This window comes from Salminus brasiliensis, chromosome 24 (assembly GCF_030463535.1).
Source record: "Salminus brasiliensis chromosome 24, fSalBra1.hap2, whole genome shotgun sequence".
Lineage (NCBI taxonomy): Eukaryota > Metazoa > Chordata > Actinopteri > Characiformes > Bryconidae > Salminus > Salminus brasiliensis.
The window spans coordinates 17295702-17304004 of NC_132901.1; positions in this window are offsets into that span (position 1 = coordinate 17295702).

Here is an 8303-nt window from a genome sequence, read left to right on the forward strand (position 1 = left end):
ACAATGAGTTCTGTGCTCCTCAGTGGCCTTCTCAGGCCTTCAGGAGACCAGTAGACCACATTTTGGATGTGGTAGGACAGGATATTTGCAGCATGAAAATGCTCCTCAAGGAACTTTGTGACGCAATTATGTCAACACGAATCAGAATCTCGAAGGAACGTTTCCAACATCCTGTGGAATTCATCCTACGAAGAATTCAGGCTGTATGGGAGGCCCTACCCAGTATTATGTATGTTGTTGCTGTCACACAAAAATCTGGTATCTCTGAAACAGTAACTTTACAGGAGAAGGAAAAAACCCTAACTTTCAATGGAAGTCAAATGAAAAAAATTATATTGCATTTCTACAGCATTTCTATTGGTCTGTTCATCATGACATTGTAAGGAACTACTATCATATTCAAATTAGGTGAAACAGTGAAAAATGACAAATATTGGGGAACAGTTTAGCTCTGAGAGGACTTTCCATTATGGCTTCAAATGGGCTGTAACATCTCTCTCAGACACTTTGGGTCAGTGAACAGGGCTGTGTGATAGTACGTTCTTATGGCTCCAGAGCAAAGAGAGAAAGTTCATGTAACAGGAAGTGCAGGGAGTGTCTTTAGGCCAGTGTTTAATGAGGAATGAATTTATTTTAGCTCTGCTATTTCCGTCAGCCTCCATTTAAATTACACACACATACAAACACACATACACACATTTCTTCTAAATGTGGTGTACTTGATTATATCTCCACTTGCTATATGTGGTATTTGCCATCAACAGATGTGTGTATGTGACAGATATAGGTAGTATTTTGTGTAGGCCTCAATTCCCCCAGTTGTTGTTATCATCGTAAACAAATCTGCCCAGCATCCATGCTGTGTGTAAATAGGCTGGGTGTGTAATTGAGGCTGGAGCTGATGTCTCATTGGTTGCTTTGGCTGTCTGGATGGGAAATAGGCTGGCAGTATGGAACTAGTTTGTAGAAGGTTGAGGTTGTACTCGCTGTCATGCCCAAATAAGGGCATCCAGATCTGAGCTGCTTTTTTACTCTATGGAAAAAGTGAATGGTGGCTCCTGGTTGTTGTAATATAGCTCTATTTTCAGCGTTTCTGACTCTTTAGGTTGCTTTGGTCTGAATCAGTTAAGACGTTTGTGGAAAACCTGTGGTTTGGTTTTCTTTCACACAGGGAATAAATAGGAGCATGGAACATGGAGTAATGGCGGAGATGGCATTTGTTCATAGCTGTAGTAATTATCTGGGCAGTATACCAGGTTATACCCGATAGTTGGGTCGGATCGAGGTTAGATGACCACTCTAGAGTTTGTTTAGACCAGACTGAGACTACTTCTTCTCAAGGGTCTCAATGCGGTTGTTTGTTTTGGTGTGAGTTATTGTGATCCAGGTATGATTACTGTATTCACACCTGCCCAAATGAATCGCATCAAGGGTGAAAACGGCACAAATGTTGATATAACCAAACTGAAAACCAGACTTTAGGGTGTTTTCATACATACCAGTTTTGGTCTGGACCTTTTGGACTTTTCAGTTTGGACCAAACTACAGTAGCAGGCTTGAAAAGTGCCCCAGACCAGGATCTGGACCAAAGAACCAATATTTTGTGTGGTCTTAGTCTTGGTCAAACTTATCTATGGTTGGGTTTGTTTGCAGTGTGACAACACTTTTTTGAATGGTTCAGACTCTCAGACCAATTACAGGATGTTTAGGAGGGCTCAATAAGCTCAGAAGTAAAAGAACTGGTTCAGACAAATGGGTTAACAGTAAAAATGAGGTGCAGGAGCACTTGGGGGTGGATTATATCTGTTGTTGACTATATAATTGTTGTATGAGGAAGCTTGTTCATTTGGCATATGGAACTAGTCTTGAGTTCTGTGCTAGAAGTTAGTGCTGCTGGTAGCAATGCCATAATATTAGCTGTTTAGTGAAACCATATAAACCTGTTCATTTATTTTTATCACACTCATAGGGATACAGTATAGGGAGATGCTGCCCACGTAGGTAATGCCGATGGGACCCAAAACGAACCGGATCAAATGTTCACAATGATATAGGGACATGAACCAGTGTCATGGCCAGTGTGTCTAAGTTGTGACCTGATCCTGATGTTTTCACTCATTTTTAGGTGTCAAATGGGAGGAATACCAGCTCATACTGCTAGTGTGTGTGTGTGTGTGTGAGCATGTGACATCTGCTATTACTAATGCATGAGCTACAACAATGCTGTGGATTGTCAAGGCATGTGCATGTAATAGTACACTAGAAGTGACAGCTCTCTCTCTTTCTCTCACACACATAGTTTCTGTATTACTTTACATGTGACATCTGATAGTGAATCTGACAGTAATGCTGTTGTTACAAAACAAGCATATTCCCGGCTTTAACTCTGTCCAGTAAGGCAGGAACTAAAAATTGAATTTCTATTGAAATGAAAATGATTGAGAACTGTCCAATAGGAATGTCCTTCTTTTCTTGTGGGACAGGTTAAGCTTTTGGGCTTGGGATGAACAAAGTGGAACATTCCTGTTGTTACGGTTAATAGTTAAGTGAGTTCTGTGAGATTCTCGGGCTGTCTTGCATGCCCATTTTTCACTTGAGGAAGTCCAGTGTGAATTTTTAGGTGTGTTTAGGATCATTATCCTGCTGTCATCTTCAGCTTTTTCACAGATGGTGTGAGGTTTGCTGGTATTTAAGTGAATCCATATTTCCTCTACCAGTGAATGTTCCCTGTGCCACTGGCTGCAACAAAAGGCCCGAGCATGACTGATCCACCTCTGCACATTGCGGTCAAATTGATTTTTACCCCAATTTTCCACCTCAATTTTAGATACCCAACCCACTCAATAGTACTCTTTTCCATCACATCTAATGCTCCTGACACTGGGAAGGTGAGAACTAACACATGCATCCTCTGACACATGTGCAACGCCTCTTTTTGACCAACTGGAGGAAAGCATTGCTGGCCAGCATTACACTAAAGTGATTTTGAGAGAGAGAGAGAGAGAGATCTACCCACCCTAAAGCCCAGGATTCAACCCAGCAACAGTCATAGTACCTGCACCTTAGTCCACTAAGTTACATTTACATTTACATTTAGCGCAGCATAGCCACCCATACCGGGAATCGAACCCCTCGTCTCCCCATTGTGGTAGCTCAGTGGCAGGTAGTGGTGCTATCTGTTAAAAGTTGGAGCCTCTAACTGTTAAAAGTTAACTTCAGGAGTCCACAGTTAAATAGGGGGTTGCATGTCAGGCAATGCTTAAAGCAGTTCACTCAGTAAGATTTCTTGACCTTTAAGACCACAACCTGACCTCCACCGTTCCTGTTATTTGCCATTTTCGCTTCTGATTGTCTTCTCATGATTTGTGGGCATGAGTACCTTTAATTGCTTAGCGGAGGGTATGGCTAATGATTGCTGGGACAAGGAGTTTTTATAAAGCTAACAAGCTAGTTAAGGTCAATCTCTTGGGGTGCCCAAACCTTTGCATTGTTCACTTTTCCTTTAGTCAACATATTTACTGACACAAATGGGCAAATGCACACACACAGCTTGTCTAGTCCCTGTAGAGAAGTATTGCCAATAGAATAGGACTACCTGGAGTAGATAAACATGAACTATATAGATAAATGCTATGGAGCAGTGGAACTGTGTTCTCTGCAATGATGGTGCTCCATCCAGTACTAATGCTCTGGTTGCTGAATGCAATCAAATCCTCACAGCAATGCAAATCCTCTAAAATCCAGTAGAGACAGTTACTCCAACAAAAGCTGGATAAATATATATTTTTTAATATCCTTGATTTCAGAAGAAACAATGACTCAGCAGGTGTCCCAATACTTTTGTCCATATAGTGTTAACTTCGTTTGAGTTCCTTCATTCAAGCAAGCGTCACTGTCACGTTTGACCTTTGACTCTCGGAATGATGGAGCAGCAAGGAGAAACCTGATGAGCTGGTTGGGAGTCAAGACCTTTTTCCCCCTCCCAGACACCTCGGCAGCGGCGCTGACAGAGAGCCTTTTATGTTCAGCCAAAATTTGATCCCCTGACAGATAAGTGGCACATCGACCCAGTGGAACTGTCTGAAACACAGCCACGACTGTTCCCCACGGTGACGCTAAGCCACTCTAATCATCATACCAAAGGCTTACATCAGTGTGTGTGTGTGTGTGTGTGTGTGTGTATGTTTGTTTACATGCAAAACTGAACTGGTTTCTGAGGTTACAGTTTATGGTCTGTATATATATATATATATTTATATTTATGGAAACACATACAAAACCATATAGGTCGTGTGTGAGTGTGTATGTGTGTGTGTGTGAGTGTGTGTACAGGAGTATTATTTTGTAGACAAACATACCATAGTGCATTAAGCCTTCAGGTTATAAGACGAGAACACAAATGGGTGTGCCTTTATCTCGGGAAATTAGGCTGATCTGTGAAAACACACACACATACACAAACACACACACTAATAAATCTGTCACTCAAACTCATCAGAGGTTGTGGATTTTGTGTTTACATACAGACTAGTTATTTACTAATGACATTTCCTGGCCACTTTATTAGAAACACCTACCTTGTAAATGCACTCACTGGCCACTTTATTAGAAACACTTACCTTGTGTTTTCACTCACTGGCCACTTCATTAGAAACCCATACCTTGTACTTCCACTAATTGGCCACTTTATTAGAAACCCATACCTTGTACTGCCACTCACTGGCCACTTTATTAGAAACACTTACCATGTGTTTCCACTCACTGGCCACTTTATTAGAAACCCCTTCTTGTAATTGAATTCACTGGCCACTTTATTAGAAACACCTACCTTGTACTTCCATTCACTGGCCACTTTATTAGAAACACCTACCTTGTACTTCCCCTCACTGGCCACTTTATTGGAAACACCTACCTTGTACTTCCACTCACTGGCCACTTTATTAGAAACACCTACCTTGTACTTCCATTCACTGGCCGCTTTATTAGAAACACCTACCTTGTACTTTCACTCACTGGCCTCTTTATTACAAACACCTACCTTGTATGTCCACTCATTGGCCACTTTATTAGAAACACCTGCCTCCAGCTCTGTTTTTGTCTCAGTATGAAACCAGTTCAGACTGAGTGTCTTTTGAGTTGTGGAAATCGGTTGCTTGTGGCCTGCGTGCATCTTCATCACGTCTTCACGGTTTCTTTTGATTGCCACATTCATGTCAAGCCGACAATTAAACTCTTTTTGGCTGCGTCTCCTCTTCGTGCCTGCGGCAAACCTCAGCGCCCTTTCCAAACAGCCTGGTTAACCTGCTCCACCAAAAGCTTGACTTTATTATACTATACGTCTGAATTACTTATTCACAGAGGCGATAAAGCAAAACACTCATAACTCTCCCTCAGCAGCACTGACAGTGTAATTGCGCCCTTAAGCTACTCTGTCCTTCACTCCTTCTGACTGTCCCCAGTGACAGCGCAGAAAAGATGCAGATAAGAAATTTGAATAAGTCTAAATGCACACCAGGACCAGCAGGGGCTCTTGGGAATCCCAAGCGACACCTTTATCACCCTAATCAACCTAATCCTATGATTCTGAATGACAGAAAGAAAAATGACTTTATTCAATTAGATCAAGGAAAGTAATTGTGGTAATTAAATAAAAAATGTCATCATAATGGCCACAAAAACAGCTCATAATGACACCCCTGATGATGTTGCTTTGAGAAAATCTAACCCTATATAGATCTTCATAAGGCTTTTATTTATTTACATTATTATGATTGACACATACAATACAAACACCCTACAGTCTACAGTCAGTCATAAGTATTTGGACAGTGACACAAGTTTGCAAATTTTGCCACTGCACACCATCTAAGTGGGTTTAAAACTGAAGCAATCAGGATGTGAGGTGGTAGGCGTGGTAAATACAGAGGGTTCAGCTAACCACTGATAACACTCAAGAACAGACAGGTCAGATTAGACCGATAACAGACATCTGAAAAAAAAAACAGCCTGCCCAGTCTTCATCAAGATTCTTTGTACAGATGAAAGCAGGTTCAAATGAAAGGTGGAGAAGGAAAGAAAAGAGGTCATGATCCGAAGCATACCACATCATCTGTCAAACATGGCGGAGGCACTGTTCTAGCATGGGCATTTACGGCAGGCAATGGAACCAGATAGAAGTAGCAGGAAGGATTCTGAAGTGTATAGAGCTGTCTACCTTATTTTCCATGACAACAATGGGGGGGTGGCCATCTTCCCGGGACGACAGCAAAGCTGTTTATGTAGACAACAACCCCAGTCATAATAAACACACAGTCAGTAGTGTAACGTACTCGGTCAGGGGGCGCTACAATGATTGGAAGAGGAGGAGAACTTCACTTGAATAGCAGTGGGGTTATCAACACAACACAAAAAGATCCCACCACCTTCCAAAAAAGAAGAGGACCTGTGTCTGTCTGTGGTTGAAGGTGCAAAATGTTAACATCCACCCAAACATTCACACGTCTGCTCTTACCATTTTGTGGAGGGAAACCAAGACCAGAGAACACCCTTACCCGGTAAATGGCTTGGCTATGAAGCTCTGTTGAAGCAGATGTGTCGGGTTCTAGTGAGACTTATAGCTGGGTTAGCTCTTAGGCTAAGGTCTTACCTGACAGCCTCGCAAGCCTTATGTTTTAAATTTAGGGCCTTCAACTACAGCTACAGACGCAGGTCGTCTTATTCTTTGGACACGGTGCCCCACAGCACTACCCATAGCTCTACAGTGTGGTAAAGGTAGTTACCTAAATAGCATTAAATAGCCTGTTGGAATGGTGGGTTAGCATGGCTAACTACTTCACGATCAGTGTCCACAGCTTTCTGCTCAGATTCAGTCGAATGCTGCAAAATGATAGGATGGTGCTTCACAGTACAGATGGATGATGACCCAAAACAGGCTGCAGAGGAAGTCAAGGAAATGAACCTCCACCCAATCGAGCATGATTTGTACTTAATATTAAGTCTATCTGACATTTATGAACACATTTTTGAGCCAAAAATGTGAGCTAATTCAGGCATGCTGTTAGCACCATGCTAACAGTTATTCACAAAGCTCCACTGCTAGATTTCCTAGCATCTTAGCTGTAACGTAAACCCAAGTTAGCGAACTTCACACACCGAACATGTCTAGGCTGAGTGATTAAATTTGAGATTGAGAAGGGTAACAGTGTAAAAATTGTGTTGGTACTACACCATTAGGATCTTGAAAGGTGGAGCGATAGGATGCTAGATCTGTCTACAGCCTCATAGCACAGTTACATAACCATCCCAGAATTTAATGACTATGTGAAATGACCCGAGACGACAGATAAGAGCGAAGACTCTGCGTCTGTTGAATTACATTACAGCTGCAGCCCATGAACAGGTTACTCTGGTGGGTATGTGTTGAATGACTTGCTATGTAGTCTATCTCTCCGTGATCATAAAGACATACACCCTACTACATGCCGGCGCCTTCCAAGGTCAGCTAACGTCATTAAAGCCTGCACAGACTAGATAAAGATCAGTAAATAAGGAAGCTGTCAAGTCTGACACAGAGGTATGTTCTCCTGGTTCAGCTGCTGATGAATCCAGAAAACCTGGACTTACACGATGACTGATGTAAATGACAGAATTTCTTTTTTATTTTTATAATTTCTAATCCTTAGCAATGCTAAGTTCAACCATATAACTCCTCTGCTGCGTTCTGTTCACTGGCTTCCTGATTCAAAAACCCTGACGCTGGCCTACAAAGCCAAGAATGGACCAACCCCTCTGTACTTGATGGCAGTGGTCAAAAGCCGTTCTGTACCAAGAGCCCTTCGAGCTTCCGGTATAGCTCGGCATGGCCCACCATCCCTGTGCCCCCCCAGTACTAGCAATGCTCCCAACCCTCGGAGGGGAAGCACTTAAGACGCTTCCCCTGATACATGCAAAATCAGCCCCCACCTCCTTTCAAACCGAGCGCCGGGTCCCACCCCTTCGTAGCTCCTCCTAGTACTAGCATTGCTCCAGACACTAGGTAGCTAGGGCACACATGTCCCATGTCTCTTCTAATACACACAAAGCCAGCCACCACCTCTTTTCAAACGGCTGACCAGTGTGGCATCACCAGGCAGCCAACACGTTCAGAGGAAAGCATGGGGTCCCCAGCTCTGCCACAGCCAACATTGCTTCTACTCACCTGGAGAAGCAACTGGAGAAGAACATGGTCAATGTGCTCTCTCTTGGACGCTAATGGCAAAGTGGCATGGCTCAGGATTCAAACTTGCGACCTCCAGGCCATAGTG